General features: G+C 45.4%; 1 protein-coding gene across 31 annotated transcripts in view; it reads left to right on the top strand.

The window, feature by feature from the left end:
- The first annotated feature begins 291 nt into the window (after positions 1 to 291).
- Positions 292 to 14,941, top strand: part of EPB41L3 (erythrocyte membrane protein band 4.1 like 3) — a 96,034-nt gene continuing 81,384 nt past the window's right edge. For 28 of the 31 annotated variants that reach the window (XM_068671572.1, XM_068671570.1, XM_068671568.1 and 25 more), the window contains exon 1: positions 572 to 743. The gene's annotated coding sequence lies outside the window, so the exon portion shown is untranslated. Of the gene's footprint in view, positions 422 to 571; positions 780 to 3,020; positions 3,165 to 14,941 lie in introns of those variants that run through there. The other 3 variants (XM_068671545.1, XM_068671543.1, XM_068671544.1) reach the window with 3 other exon arrangements.

The raw sequence follows: 14,941 nt of genomic DNA, 5'->3' as shown, positions 1-14,941 counted from the left end.
GCACACTCAGAATCTGTGACGCTTCCTGACGTGTGTCGGGTTGTGGTTTGTGTTGCGTTAGGCGCACTAGCAAAACTCCAAAGTCATCTTCAGTGTTACATCGCCCTTTATGGCTCAGGAGCCAATGCGCGCTAGGACCTGTGTTTCTTTCTGCTTTGGTGATGATGTTGAGTGAAATAGGGTCCAGATTTTGAAAGCATGTGGTTTGTCACTTGAAATTAAAATCTAGAAGGCTGATACTCCCCCTCCCCAGCCAAAATCCCGCAGGTCAATCAAAGCCAGACCTTGTCAGCATCCAGCTTGCTGGTTTTAAATTCACAGGCAGCCTCCTTATCGTTTGCAACTGCAGCAGCTAAACTTCTCCGCAGAGCAGAAATCACTTCGCTGAGCCAAAAACCGGCCGGACCCCTCCGGGGTGCAGGTGGGGCTTCATGCTCTGTGCATGGGGTGCATCCCCTCAGCGCCCCCCTCTCCCCCTGCCAGCATCCAGCATTTGCCTTTTTTTTTTTTTTTTTTTTCCCCTTGGCGTGAGCTTTTTTTTTTTTTTTTTTTTTTTCGCCTTTCCTTTTTCCCTCCCTCTCTCCGGAGGAGCCTGCACAGCCCTGATTTGCTGCGGAGCGGCGGAGCGAGGCTCGCCCTGGGCAGAGCCGGGCTGCTGCTGACGCGTGGCCGCCGCCGCCGCCGCCGGGAGCAGCCCCGGTGCCACCGCCACCGGTGCCACCACCCCCGGCACCGCCACCAAGGTACCGCGGAGCCCCTGCGGCACGGGAAAGCGGAGGGTATGCCTGGGGGGGGTGTTGCAGATCGCACACCCCCCCCCCTCCAATTTTTTTTCTTTTTTATTTTTTTAATTTTTTAAATCCACCTATTTATATAAACCAGCAGAGAAGCAAGCCCCGCTCCCAGGAGCCATTTTTAAGTTGGCAGCCGCGGATTGGGGAGGGGGGGGGGCTGTGCGGGATGCCGGGGAGGGGGGTGCTGGGGGCCGGGGGGTGTGCGGGATGCTGGGGGAGGCGGCGAGCGGTGCCCCCGTGATGGGAGCCGGAGGGTTGCGGGGGGGCGGGGGGGGGAGCTGAGCTCTTGTGGCTGGGCCGGAGGGGCTGTGTGTTTATGTGTATGGGGGGGAATGCAATTTTATTTATATTTAGAGCATTATTTTTGTAGCAAACTTCACCAGGCGGCTCGGGCGCCGCGGGGGGGGTGGGTGGGGGGGAGGCGTGGAGTGGTGGGGCACAGGCGGAGCCCCCCTTATCCTCTCCGTGGGGCGGGGCGGTGGGGCTGCCCCCACACGCACACACACTCTTCTTCTCTCCCGTTGCCTTGCGGTGGCTGGGGGGGCTGTTTCCCTCCTCCCCCCCCCGGCCGTGGCTTCTGCAATGCGGCGGGTGTGGTTATGCACGGAGCTCATCGCAGCCCCGGCCCGCTGCAGTGCCTGCGCCGCGCCCCCCCCCCCCCCCGGGTTCCTTCCCCCCCTTCCCTCCCCGGGAGGCAGCGAGGGGTCCCTCCTGCTTTACTCTCCCTTTCGGGGGTCGCAGACGCCGGGCCGGGGCTGCCCTGCGGAGAAATCACGCGTGGGGGGCTGCTTGTCACTCCCAGGTGTGGTGTGGAAGTGGCGGTGGCCAGGGGGAGATGGAAAAATAAAAATAACAAACCCCTAGGGCATCCCCTGGGAGACCCAGCCTGCGGGTGCGGGGGGGCTCCGTAGCTCTTTTTTCTTCCCTCAAAGAGCTGAAACTTTGTCAGATGCAAGGAGAAGCCTGAAAGCTCGCACCCCTGTCATCGTTGCAAGTAGCAGAGCGCGTCTGATGTGGCTTTGCACTTTCCTGATTTATTTTTTTCTTGGAAGCGGCGGGCATCCTGCTTATAGCTCCGAATGCCGTTTTGCAGCCTGTGCTTGTGTTTGAGGCAGAAAGTATTTCCCGAGCTCGACATGCATGTTAGTTAGAAGTAGAAGGAAAACTACCTGCTTCATTGGAAGTCTTTGCAGTCAAAATAAATGCAAGTCAGAGATTGTGCTTGCCAAAGAAAATCTCTAGGCTAGGTGTGTCACACGTGCGTCCGTCTCTTTGCAGTGTGGCAAGCTGAACTCTCGCCCTTTCATTTTACTTTTAATAATATCAGTGTTTTCTTTGTCACCAGAAAGCAAAAAGACTTATGTGTATATATATATATAAAAAAAAAAAAAGTTTCAATCTCGTAGAAAATAAGCAACTAAGCAAAATATGCTTCTGACCAGCAAAGATTCATCAAATTTCGTCAAGTATGTACTTTTCCTCTGAAACTACAGAGGAAAAACTCCTCTGTGGAGCAGAGCATGGAAGGACACATGGTCTGATTTTTAGAGTGTTCCTTTGGGGACCCAGGAGTTGGGCTCGATGGTGTGCGTGGGTCCCTTCCAGCTCGGATATCTGTGATTTTATGAAAGCTCAAGCTCATCCTGCTGCATCAGCACTGTGATTGAATTCACTGGTCTGGCTGCACCTGTATGTGTACTCCTACGGTACACAGAGAGGTGAATGCTGCTGTGCTGCTCTCCTTGGGCTGGAAACTTTCAGCTCTGCTGCTAGGATGAGACCTGTACAGCAGTAAGGGGAGAAGACAGCTCGAGATGCCCGCATTAGGGTAGGAGCTGTTGGAAGTTTATTTGCAGCACTGCCTGAGCAGGAGTGGAGCCCACGGCATGCCAGAGCCCTGCTTGCTGCAGCAGCGAAGAACCAGACGCAGTGAACTGGCGTGCATTAAAAATACATCGCCTTTATTTCATCGGGCCAGCACGGCCCGCGCCTCTCCCCGAGCTAACTCCGCGCAGCCGCATCCCTCCCATCCCTCCGTCAGCAAGGCAGCCGATGGCCTTTTTCTCCCCGGAGGCTGCCCCGCGTGACGGGGAGCTCGTCGGATGCGTGTCAGGAGCTCAGCCGATGGGAGCCAGCCTCTGCGGTGGGCAGGTTTAGCCTTTGGAGGAGGAGAAGAAGAGGAGGAGGTGGGGGGCAGCAGGGTGGGGCACCCCTCCCCAGCATCCTGGGCAGGGCAGGGCTGTGCCTGTCTTCGGGGGAACCACAGCAAAAGGAGAGAGGGTTGATTTTAGTTTGGGTTTTCTTCTCTCTTCCAAGAAGGAGCGAGTGAAGGTGAACCTCCGACTTACGTAATTCTTGCATTAAAACAGGGTGAGGCCTTTTTTTTTTTTTTTTTTTTTTTTTTTTTGTCTGAAGGGGAAACCTTTGATAAGAAAGTTACTGCTCATGGGTTTTTATTTGAAGGCTGAGATTTTGTTTTGTTTTTTATAGATAATACAAGCTCTGATGGTAGGCTTGACCCACGATGGCATGCTCTCACCTACGTTTTGTTAGATTTGTTGTCCGGTGTGTTTGTCGCGAATTCCTTGGGGGCAATGCATGGCGGCTTTTTTAAATATGTAAAATGTCACTTCTGTGTATTTCAGGCATGATCTGGAGTTAACAGAAACTTCTTGAAATGTGTTAAATGTGCTATTCACAGTGGGTGACATTCAGGCTTGTTTCATGGAAATCTCATGTACCAGTAAAGGGCTGTCTGTTGTCTCAGAGAAGACATCAAACCATTTACAAGTGGTTATAAAAGAATACTTGTTTCTCATGAGATGAAGTATCGTTTTTATCTCCCAAGCTTTAGCGTTATCAATATGAGAGCATTTATAACTGTTTTTCACACTGAAATACATCCTGCAGTGTGAATCTGTGTATGTTCAACGCGTGTTCACTGTGTGCTGGTCTTTGAAAACAAAGGGTCAGTCCACGCAGGGAAGGCTCTTTCATGAGTCTGCAGGAGCTGTGCTTTTCTCAGTGTGTATTATGGCCCTAGGATATTGTGTTTTAGGATCTGACTTGTCACATTTTTAACTGGAAATATGATTGAAGAGTTTGAATTGTCAAAGTATTTTGTTCAGACATAACTTCTCTCTTATGAAGTGAAACCAAATGTGTGTATAACTGAGAAATATGATTGCTGTCAAATAGGCTGAAGATTAAGCCAAAACATTTTTATTTTGTTTTATTATTATTGTTTTTTTTTTCTGAAGGATCACGATGGATTGTTCTTATCTGGTACAAGAGTTAGAGTATGTAAAGTGGTGTTACCAGAACTAGACTTAAGGAAATATCACTAAGCATTTTGAACAAGTACAGTAAAGGAAATTTTTAAAAGAGGAGAAATACCGAAAAGTTGGAAGATTATCTCAGTTTTTTGGATATCCAGCGCTTGCCATTTCCAGTGATGAGGTAGTGGTCCAGGTCTAAATGAGGATGCAGCTGCATAGCCCTTACTCTCACATTAGCTGGCTGGAAACACCCAAAGAGAAATGCTTGTTTTCTTTGGGAAGATCTCCAGCCAGTGAAAGGAACAGCACCAGCAGCGGAGAAGAGGAGCATAACCACTTGTCTTGGTTTCAGTAAGAGAGTCCTATAGGCCCTTTGCTCCTGTGCCTGCCATTATCAGTAGTCATCACTGTAAGCATCAGTGCAGAGGAAAACTCAGGAGGATTGCTGAGAACTAGGTATCCATGGAGAAATGGGTCAGTATTTGGGACAACCGAGTTAATCTGAGACAATGTGCCATACAGCCAGCAAGCTCCGTATCTCCTGCTCCCTTCCTGAATAAGTGATGTCATGAAATGTTGAGTAATGGTCAGCTTTTTGTCTCTGGAGCAAAATGAAATCTTTACTTATTATTTGGTCTTTATTTGAATGTATCAGCAGAGCTGCTCATTTTTAAATAAAGTGGATAAAACCTGGAAATAAATTTATCTTCTAAATCACAAATCTATTTGCATCCTACAGGACATAGTGTATGAAAAGGCAACATGTAAATGAAAGTTTAAAAAGCACACAAAAATAAAAACGGGGAGGAAAACCCCTTTATATATGGACCCCTTCCAGTTTTACCCTTTCCTTTATAGACCTTGGAAGTACTTTGTGTGCTGCAGACAGAGAACCCCTTTCAGTGGCTTTGCTACCTATCAAAAGTGATCTGTTCGCGAGCCGAGAAACAAAAGCAGTACTGAAGTGCATGTGAGGATCACCCACCAGATGTTTGATCCTGCTGAGGAAAGCCTTTAGCTTGGAGGGTTAGAGAAGAATGTGGAAGCTGGGGACTGGGAACATGTGTGTGTGGGGGGCAAGGGGTGGAATAAATTGAAAGCATCTGTGGATATAAAGAAAATCTGGGGGAAAGGGAGGGGAGTGTTAGCGAGATCTAGTGCTGGCTACATGCACGCACGCATGTATTGGTATGAAATATGTGCTTACTGACAACGTGGTGGAAGTGATAAGTCATTGCGCTGCCTTAACGGGTTAGAGACAATGGACAATGGTTGCTGTTGCACGTTAAAAACCCAGCTACTGAGGCACAGCATGTGCCATCCATCACTTGGCTTTTACTGCAGCCCGTCCCCCAAAGCAGGGGCTGGGTTTTGGTCTCAGCAGTACTGGCTGGGAGATGGGCAGTGAGGGGTGAGTTTTTTTTGACGTGGGCATGGATGCCTTGCAGGCTCTTTGTCGGCGTTGTGTTGTTGGAGGATGAGCCATGTGGTGGGCAAGAGGAGAAGAAATACACGCCCCCAGGCCCCTAGCAGAGCAGTGGCTTTGCCTGGCTCCCAGCTGCCCTCTCCCCACCTCCACATGTCCCCTTCCCATGGCTGTGGTCACCACTGTGGTGTCCCTTCCTCTGGGCTCACCCCTTGGGTCCCCAGGGCATTGCTGGTGGCAGTGGAGCAGGAGTCCCTGGTGAAAGTCTCCTTGTTTACTCCATGTGAACATGAGGGCAATTATGTCTAACGCCTCCTGGTTTCCTAGGACATACTGGCTGCAAATAAAATCTCCTTTAATAAGCCAGAGAATGCAAACAGGCTGTGAAAAAAAAAAATGCTCTACCAGACCTAGAAAACATATGTTTATGCTAGCTGAGAGACCTGTTCTTGCACCCCTACTTGCATCGGGTAGCGTCTTTGTCTGCGAGCCTTCCCACGGAAATCGGTAAGCCTGCCCATGAGGCAAGGCTTGATCTGGGTTAGATAGAAACATCAAGATCCAACCCTACAAACTGTAGCTTAGGTCAGGAAGCTGTAATCTCTCAGAGGACCCCGGAGATGATTACTTCACCACGTCTGCTGAATTCATCACTGTTTTCTTTCAATTGAATTACGGCTGTTGCAGAGCAGGGCTTTGGGCGTGCAGCGCTCCATCCCTCTGCTCTCTGGTGCTATGGGATTGCTGCAGGCACCCCACAGCTGCATGTGGGTGGGTACCTGAACGTATGCATCTGTGCAAACCGAAACAATGCCATGTGGGAAATGTGTGCACCAAGAAACCCAGTATCTCTGGTTTATTCCTCATAGGTGATGCTTAACCTTACAGTATCAGTAAATACGAGGTTTGGTTTGAAAAACAGAAAAATGTGCCCTCAAAAGAAAAAATTCTTTTCAGTTTTGCTAGATGGTCTTGGTAGCCGAGACACTGCACAAATTAAGGGGTTTGTCTTGGCTGAAGGGGTGTAGGGATGGCTGGGAGGAGTGCAGCATGACCCAGCACATCACCCTGTGCCTCAGCAAGGAGTAAAACAGAGGTTTCAGTCCCGCTTTAGACACTGGCACTAGACAGAATTGCCTCTTGCTGAATAGTTTTCTATAACAGGTAACTAATTTTTATTTTTTTTTTCTGTTACTTTGCTGGTTTAACCATTTATCTGATAGGCAAATACTGATATAAAATCTTGTGGGTAAAAAATACAGAATGGTAGGCCCAACTGCAGGGCTTAAAGATGAAATGAAATTGCTGATTTTTATGTTGGAACTCACATTTTCCATTTTTTCTCTCCGGTGGATCATTCCAGAATACTGAAAGTTTTGGTTAATTATATGTGCTTAAAGGAAAACACTATAATGTAGTTTCCATGTACTGGAGCATTATTCTTGTACAGCTGGAGCTGGCAGCCTTTCATTCCCTTACCACCTCCTTTTTCTCCTAAAAATAGCAGCACACTACAGTGGGATTACAGGAGAGGCAGAAGAACGTTTCCTGAGCAACAATTTTTGCCGGATGGTAGTTGAGGTAGCACCATGAGCAGATTTTGGAGGAGTCAGAGGGAGATAGGAATAGGAATAGATTGAAATCGGACAGAGGCAAAGCAGGGTGGAGAGGATGAGAGTGGGTGGGTGGGAAGCATACTGTAGTGCCACCAAGATGTGCTGGGCTATGTCACAGTCTGCCTGGGGAATCAGGAGAAGCCTCACCACTTGAATCATTTAGAAGTTGCTGAGACAGAGCACTCAACAGCACAACATGGGGAACAAACTCACAGCGCGCGTAGGAGACACGGGCAAAATGACCTAATTTCCATCTCTGATTTTTATGATTTATTAAAGAGTTTTTGCAGGCTTTCTTCTAGCAGGCTTAGAGATGGAATTTGAGGCACGGCAATTAGGAGAGTCCTTTAATTCTGTGCCAGCACGCTGTCGGCTTTTGATCACTTACTTGCCGCGGTAGCATGCGAAGCAGCGGCAATTCTCCACTGCAGCACACGCAGGTAGCAGATGGGCCCTGCTCTGTGTTAGTGCCCTGGTTTTGTCCTGCCCTCAGTGCCACTAGTAGTGTAGATAGATCGTATATGTGTGTATGTATAGAGATTGTACAAGCATGTGTAAGAAAAATAACTTATTAATGTTACAGAGTAGACATTTGGAAAAAGTAACAGTAAAAGAGAGAGCTCCCCCCCACCAAGAAAATACACTTACCATGCCACCCTCTTCACTGACACCCTGAAGAACTAGAGAATAGTTGATTTGTTGCAGTTTATAGCAGTCCTGGGAATCCCTTTCTTCCCATAATGGGTTAGCAAAGAAGAGCCGGCAGATAATGCTGCCCCCCCACGCTGGCTGGCCAAGGACAGGAGAAAAGGCGGTACCCAGCTCGTCCATGAATGTATTAAACTATATTCAACTTTCTGTCCACATAAAGTGCATGCCTACTTGCATTTGTATGTAATTAAGTGTGCCACATAATTAATTATTGCTATGGTGAAATACTAATATCAACAATTTTCTTTGAAAATCCTGCCTTTCTCTTGAATGTTGGTGTCGAGGTCATTATTTCTGTTCAGTACCCACGGGCCAGAATTCTTGCAAAACCAAACCAAAATACTCAGAATTTCACAATGTTTAAAGTTCAAAAGTATTTCATCCTCATTCGCTACTGGTGTGACACATATTTCTTGACTTGTTCTTCAATGTGTGAACCCATAACTATTTTTCTTAGACTCGTATCATATATGAAATATGAATATACTACTTTGCAGCTTCTCTACTAACATGGTAGTGCAGAGCAGTAAAGCCACTCCTTTCCTCAGCCTGAGGGGACAGTGATTGAATTAAGGATGCTGAAGTGAAGAATAAAAAAAAAAAATTCCTTCTCTTTCAATTTTTACCATCTTTCTGCTGCTTTGCTATTGGAAAAGACATAAAATGTCTCTTTCCAGTATATGGCAAATGGTTTGGTTTTGGGGTTAATCCTGGAATCAAGGCAGTTTTAGTTTCTGCACTGCACTAGCCAAAGGAATACAGGCACTTCTGCAACAGGAGTGCCTGCATTAAAGTAAACTCTCTGCCTTGTTTTGTACTTGCTGTCTCAAGGTCCACTTGTATTTTTGCTTATTCCATATGCAGACACATTTGTTGTGTTTTCCACAGTCCTTTGTTATTCCGAATCCTCTCACCACACTAGCAGTTTGGTTATTGCTTTTTATTTTGCTGCTTGCGTGTGTCTTGCATTTTCCATGGTCTAAAGCAATGCTTTCTAACTCTTTCTTCTATCTAATAGCAAGGTAGCTGGTATGAAAGGAGATGTTCCCTGTGACCTTCTGATCCTCAGATATTGTTTTGAAGAATGCAATCAGTGTAGTTATGCTTCCTCCTTCTGACCAATTTGTGGAAATCGATACAAATGCTTAGTACCTCTGCAGACTTGTAAGAAATCTTGTTCTGCTCTATATTCAAAGTGAAAAATGTCGATGTGTAATAGATGATGCAGTAACAAGCCAGTATGTGCATTATAAAGTTACAAATTACCATAAGAAGATATGCCATTTTCTGTCTTCCAAGCAGTTAATAAGGGATAAAATACATGTGTTTTGTTTACTAAAAATGCTTTGCTACATTCTTTTAGGTCACTCCAGGGCTATCTGTGTTCCTAACTTGCAGAATTACAAGTTTGCTTCCTTAGTAGTATCCTCTGTGCCTGTGATATTGTTGAAAGAAGAAAAATCACTGCAGGATGGAACTTGGCACACAAATCAAGGACTCAGCCAAGGAAACGCATTGTCTGTTAATTTTCTAAACAAAACTAGTTCAGCTGAATGCAAGTGTGTTTGCCTGTTTTGTATCTGGTTTCCACTGGTTGTATTTTGATTTTTGTAACATAGATATGATAAGCAATTATTTCTGCTTACGTGGCATTGTTTAAAAAATACTAGTGGTTAAATATTTCTTAATTAAATGTTGGCTACTGAGCCTGAAAAAAACTGTTCAGAAATTCAGAAGGGGTAGTACAAACATGAACAAGAGTCTGAGTAAGTGTTGGAGTGATAAATAGGATTATTTCCTACTTAAAAACATACCAGTTTGAGAAGTTGGCTGGGAAAAAGCCGCTCTTTGACAGGGCATGGTTAAGGCCAACATCTTGAGATTCTCAAGAGAGGAATCCTGCTTTCTAGTGGTGTTTGGCCTTTGTTTTAAGACCTTGTAAAATCTCTAACCTAGTATTCTGAAATGACAGTATATGGAAAACCCATTTTAAGTTACTCTGGAAATTTTTAGAACTTTATTTCTTTCTGAGCTCTAATTAAACATGCAGTAGGGAAATTATTTATCAGTAATACTACAGAGATATGAAATTAGTACTGAAGTGCAATATTTAATGTCACTTAAGATAGCAGCTCTGCAAACTGCATGGTATCGTCAGGAAATGGAACGGTGAGGCAGGACAAGTTTTTCTGTTATTCACGAAGAATTGGCATGTGCCATTGCTGGCAGTGGGTACTCAAATGGCCTCACAGCCTGTTATGTCACTCCTCATCACAAGGAAAAGGCAGCTACTTGAAAAGTTAGTGGGAGCTTGGAAATATGTATGGCCTTCAATGGGGAAATGGAGAAGCGACTGATAGCAGGTGAGGCTTCCACTCACGCGTAGGTGAAAAGCTCCAGAAGTCCTTCCTGCCAAAATCCCTTCCAGGTGTAGATGAAGCCCTCAAGTGTTCCTGTCTCCTTCCTGGCAAAACACGGTGTTTCCTATCAGTGGATTTGCTCAGGGTCCTGCCGTGCTTTGGAAAACCTCTGCTAAGCTATGAGCGAGAGATGGAGGATGAAGGTCCTGGCACCCTCCTTGCTGCAACGCCTGCAAGGAGAACTGTTTCACCCCAGGATGCCGAGGCTCCTCCTTCCCCACCTCCAGACTTCCCTGTAGTAGATCTGGTGGGTAGGTAGCTGTCTGTGCCGCTTGATCCTTTGTTGTAGACACCACAAAGATTAATAATTCAGTTTGTCAGGTGAAAATTTAAATTGCTGCAGTCACACCTCTTGTAGAGTTATCCTGTGATTAAAACTGACAAACAGTTTTCATTGAAATGTTGTTTTTGCGTGTTCCTAACCTTTCAAAGCATTTGTGTTTGAAGCTTAAACATGCCATCCGCACTCTTCAAAATTCACCTTTAAAAATATGTTTAATATAAGGAGAGAAGAAAGTTTCGCCTATGGTTTAGAGAGAACTGAATGTGTGTTTGTTTCTACTTGAAACTTTGACCCTTCTTGCCTTGCCGCTAGGAACAAGCCATAGCTGTCCAAGCTTTGAATTTTTACACCTGTCTGGTGTGATCTCTTCACTGAGGAGTGATGCTGTTAGACTTGATGAAACCAGAATGATTTATCTTCTGGTAGTCTCCCAAAATAGTCTTAACGGTGGTTGATAAAGGCTGAGCAGTCATTGAAATATTTTGCAACACTAAAACCTTAAGGCATTTAGCAGAAAGTCAGGAAGAAAATCAGCAATCTCGAGCCGCAGGATAAAATTTAAACTGAGTGCCTTCCTTTCCTGCGCTCCCACTTTGTTTAAATAGCAGATAACTTTCTGCAAGGGTGCAGCCTTCATCTTGTATGAAACCAGCCTGCAACTTCAAAACCGCAAAAGCTGCATCTGAAGAGCTTGCTTTATCTCTGCCACGTGAGACAAAATGCAAGGCCAAAGCACGTCGTGACTCCCAAACATGTTAAGAGGAAACAAGAGGGAGGCTGACCTGCAGCGTTCCAGCATTTCTAGCAACAGGCGACGTGGTTGCTTCGGGACCATGTGGTATTGGGAATGCTGATGGACCCTTGCCAGTTGTGTTATGAATGGATCTTGCTTGCTGTTTGCAGCGATAGCACTGCAGCAGCTGAGCAGACGTTGCCCTGCTCTGGAACAGATAATATTTGGAGACGGGGGGGCCTGTTTTGCTTTGTGGGATTGAGGGTGCTGCACGTGGTCGTCCAGCCTTCATACGTGAGGGTAGGGGAGCTTTGGACTCTGCAGGTGTCTCAAACTGTATTTCCACTGGGGCTAAGTGTAACATGAGTTTGTGGATATTCAGTGGCATTTTTTTTTGCCACAAATCCACGGGGGTTGTGGATCATCATCCTCCTGAAGCCTGCGGTGTGAGCATGCTGGGCATTAGTCTGCTCCAACCTGATGTGCTTGTCCCAGTGAGGCCATGCAGTGCTGTAAAAAAACTACAGGGCTCACTTCAGACATCCTCTCTTCCTTTTTTTTTTTTTTTTTTCAACTGGGAAGCCAGAGATTTTCTCACAAAATATTGAGTCCTCTTGAACACCGCAGCAACTGCATCCAACAAAAAAAGTTGCCAACCAACTCTATGTAGAAAGGTAATCATTTACATGAATGTAAAAAACAGATTTTCAAGACCAAATTGCTGACCTCGGTTTAGCATTGCAATCCAAAGTAAGATGCGTGGTTTTCACTGTGTTTATTCAAAAGATCTTTCCAAATCCTAATTCTTTCATTGTAAACTCTGGGATTGGATCAAGCAGCTGTGTAAATCCTGGTGGATACGCAGTTCTTGGCAGTGGATTTGCCATGCAAAACGTGTGAGCACTTGTACCTTTCACCCATCAGTCTTCAAGCCCTTTGCACTCCACCTATTGGCACTATAAAAAGGTATTAGTTTAATTACTTGCTCATTTAATTTCCTTGGTAAAAGATGAGACAACTTGTAAGTAAATTGAAGGGTTTGGGCCTAAAACCTGTAAGCATAAGAGGCTTTGGTCCTAGCCCGTAGTCCTAGAACATGGAAAAAGAGCTTTTTAGGGACTGCTTAGAAATAAATGATGCATATTAGTGCCATCCCTGAGTGTGGCAGCTGGAAAGTTTAATTATAGGCTGGAAAGTCAGTTAGGGATTAGGGAAAGTGTTAGCAGAAGGGGTGAATGTTACTGACAGCTGTTTGCTGTAGGCCTCAGAGAGGCAGCGGATGTACAGACATACATAAAGTGCAGAGCCAAGCATATGCAGGCTTTGAACACTCAGGATCTCCAGGTCACTTGTTCCTTGACACATGAGCCTGATTGGTGTGAAATCATATTAATGGCTTACATGCATAAAGATGGGTGGTGGTGGTGGTGGTGGGGAATTCACGTGTTTGTTTAGGAGCATTGTGCATGGGCAACATCGTGTTCACTGCTCGAAAACTGCACCAGCACGGTGGCTGGGGATAAATGTAGAGTGGGAGAGAACAGAGGGATCATGTCCGCATCAGGCAAGGGGCATAAGCCCAGAAGGAGACCTGTGCAATGAGACATCAGGTGCCACGTGTGTTTTGGCGCATGCACTTTGCCCTGGCTTTACTCTGGTCTCTGCCAGCATGTAGGTGGTGCCTGCTGAGACCACTCCTCATTGGGAAGAAGAGAAAAGGGGATGGGGCTGGAGATGTGCTTCAGATGTGCCTGGATCAGATGTGCTTCTCACTTCCACTGCAGTTAAAACAGGCTGGAAAACACATGTCACTGAGTGGGGCTCTCCTTTTTTAAGCGTACTGCAACCGGTGTTGCAGACCTGCACCTCTAGTTTGAAGGAATAGTCCAGATCCTTTCACCTGGATATATTTCTGCATCTGCCTAGCACACCTGTAAGTCCTGTTGTGCAGCTCAGGCAATGGTGCTGAGATCAGTAACGTTACGAATTGCTAGGACAGTTATGGCAAATACAGTGTTAAAAATGAATCAGTCTTTTCTGTATTTTTTTTTTCTCAGGATTGGAGTTTTTTCATTCAAGTACATTTGGTGTGGTCTGAAAATAGCATTTTTTCTTCTTCTGTGAAACAGGTTTTCCGCTATGTACGTTTTGTTGGAATGAGGAGGAGTTGGGAGGGATGTGTGCCAGACTTAAGCTTGCTAGGTGCATACGTGACTTATGAAATCTGCTTTTTAACAAGCTGCAGTTACCAGAGGCCATCCTTGGAGAGGACAAAGAATGATAACAACCACCTATGGAGGAAAAAGAAAAAAAAAAAAAAACACTACAAGGAAAAATACAGATATGTTTTTTGGAGGGTGCTTTAAACAGACATGTAATAGTGACATTTCAGTGGATTTTCCATTCTTATGTAGAAGAGTAATAGCATATATGGAGAAGTTTGGATTTATCTCTGTTGGATGTGAATGTTAAGGCTGCCTTTTACTCAGCTGCAGTAATAGATCTGGTCCACCTCACAGACTGCTGTGGCCTAATGGTATACTGTCCTGAGCATTAAAGGAATAAAATAAGGAATAGCTTTCCCTATAAAGTCAAGCTAATTTGAACATTTGAGCTTATTTATAACACATATAATAATTTTATAGTTGTACATGGTCTTCTTTGACAACCAAAACTTGTAGAGCAAAAAAATGTGTGTCTAGTTTAATAAGCTACAAATGTCCCATATGAGACTTACAAATGTTGTGACACCATAGTTGCAAAAAGCAGTAACTCAGCCTTTCCATACATAATTCACTATGACTGATAAAAACTGCTGTATGGCTGCAGTATATAAGATCGTACAGCTGGCTTCTTGAAAAAGAGCTGTGTGATACTAATACCAAACATTTGCAGCTTTTGCACACTTGCTGATAGCAGCTCCAGCTCTGTTTGCTGGTGCAGTTAGGCGGCTCAGTGTCCACCTGATCTGAGTTTCTGTCCTTGCTGGGCTCTGCATGCACTCACGTGAGTGGGGACAGAAGGCTCCAGCCAGCATCCCAAGCTGGGTCAGTATTATGGTGCTGGGGGACTGCTGGCGCTGCAGCCAGTGCCACTGCTTTCCACTTGACAGGAAAGGACAAAGGTATTTACACCTCTCTTTCTTGAAGAGCTTATGTTCCTCGGGGAGCTCCCTGGCAATAGAAAGCAATGCTAGACAAGAATTCACAGCAGGAGTTTCCTGTCCTCCAAAGTGTGAGCAGAGAGAGAGAGAGAGAGAGAGAGAGAAGCTAATAAAATGCAGTTCATTTTGGGGATGGTGGAATTATATTTCAACCTATTTTACTTACAGTTACGTTAGCATAGGTCAAGCAATGCACTGAATTGCAGATGAAATAATAGGAAATAAAAGGAACCCTCATCTTTCTGAACATGGCATGCCTTTATGGGACCATAAAAGATTACAAATAGGGTAAAATGGGGAAGCGCCTTTGGGTGTGTGTTTTGGGAGTTTTGCCCTTTCTTTTATGCTTGCATGTGGGTATGCGTGAGGAAGACAAGAAATCCTTAACTTGCTTAGTGTGCAGGCTGCTGATTATTTTTTTTTTTCCATTTGACTTTTCTTCCCCTCAGCTTGGAAAACCCATTAATTACAGCTGTAATTCTGAGACTTAGATGCCGGTTAGGGCACAAAGGCCCTT

The sequence above is a fragment of the Anas acuta genome, chromosome 2, assembly GCF_963932015.1.
Source record: "Anas acuta chromosome 2, bAnaAcu1.1, whole genome shotgun sequence".
NCBI classification, from domain to species: domain Eukaryota; kingdom Metazoa; phylum Chordata; class Aves; order Anseriformes; family Anatidae; genus Anas; species Anas acuta.
The sequence above is the reverse complement of the archived record's forward strand: the minus strand, read 5'-3'. Positions and strand labels throughout refer to the sequence as shown.